General features: G+C 54.3%; 1 pseudogene; it reads right to left on the bottom strand.

Moving 5' to 3' along the window:
• Nucleotides 1-217: 217 nt before the first annotated feature.
• LOC130033084 (protocadherin beta-14-like) lies at nucleotides 218-691 on the bottom strand (annotated as a pseudogene).
• Nucleotides 692-1207: the final 516 nt, after the last annotated feature.

Below are 1207 nucleotides of genomic sequence, written 5' to 3'. Positions count from 1 at the left end.
TGTGTAATCAATGAAATGACTATAATTGAATTTCCCAAAATTTGACAAGATAAAATATAGTTCACGAGTTAATTACAAAAAGGAAATATCTATAGGTGGAATTTTCCCCCATGACTCTCTCACAACATCTCCAGGAAACTGGAGATAATGCCAAAACATATATCATGGTCAGATTCCTAATTGAACCCAAAGCTATTCCAAAAGGTGGGGTTTTCCTCTACTGCTTCGCCAGTGTCCTGAGGCGGGAAGGTGGGTAGAATGGGCTTGAGGAATTTAAACTCATTAGTGCCAGCGCCCCCGCCACCCCCCCCCCCCCCCCCGCGCGCGCCAGACACACCTCATACTGGTAGCTGTGTGACAGGGTCCCAGCGCCACTGACATCCAGCACGTGTCCCGGGCAGTGAGCGTCTGGCAGTGGGTAGGGCCCCGCCGCGGGCGGGCCGGCCCGCCTGCACAGGTGCACGGTCACGAAAGCCAGCACCGAGAAGAGGAAGAGTGACGACACGCAGGCCAAGGCCACCACCAGTTAGACAGTGAGGTGGTCATCGGGAGGCACGTCGGGTGGCGCGTCGGGCAGCGACAGGAAGGGCTGTGAGAAATCGTCCACCAGCAGCACGTGCAGGGTGACGCTGGCCGACAGTGGCAGCTCGCCATTGTCCCTGACCAGCACCAGCAGCCTGTGCTTGGGCATCGCGCTCGTTGAGGGTGCGCAGTGCGCACCTCGCCATTGTGCCTTGCACGCGGCCAACCTGGGTTTGATTTCTCTGTCCCTCTCCGAGAGCTCGGCAAGCTACCGAGAGTATCCCACCCGCAAGGCAGAGCCTGGCAAGCTCCCCATGGCGTATTCGATATGCCAAAAACAGTAACAAGAAGTCTCACAATGGAGACGTTACTGGTGCCCACTGGAGCAAATCGATGAACAACAGGAATTATAAATTAAGAATATATAATGGGATGTGGCTCAATGATAGAGCATTTAACTTACATGTGTGAGGTTCCTAGGTCCAACTACTGGCACCATAAAAATTAAATGGAAGTAAGAACAATGTAGAGTCTCCTGCCCTCATACCTGGCTGTCCTCACCGGGGCTGTTGGAGGGGGTTGGGTTGAGTTTCCCTCTTCACCCTGAGAAGAGCCCTGGCAGTTGAAGACTTCTGGGACCCAGCCACAGCCATGCGAGACCACTCTCCACACGCTAGGATGAGCC

This window comes from Sorex fumeus, unplaced genomic scaffold (genome assembly GCF_029834395.1).
Source record: "Sorex fumeus unplaced genomic scaffold, SorFum_2.1 ptg000051l, whole genome shotgun sequence".
Taxonomy (NCBI): Eukaryota; Metazoa; Chordata; class Mammalia; order Eulipotyphla; family Soricidae; genus Sorex; species Sorex fumeus.
The sequence above is the reverse complement of the archived record's forward strand: the minus strand, read 5'-3'. Positions and strand labels throughout refer to the sequence as shown.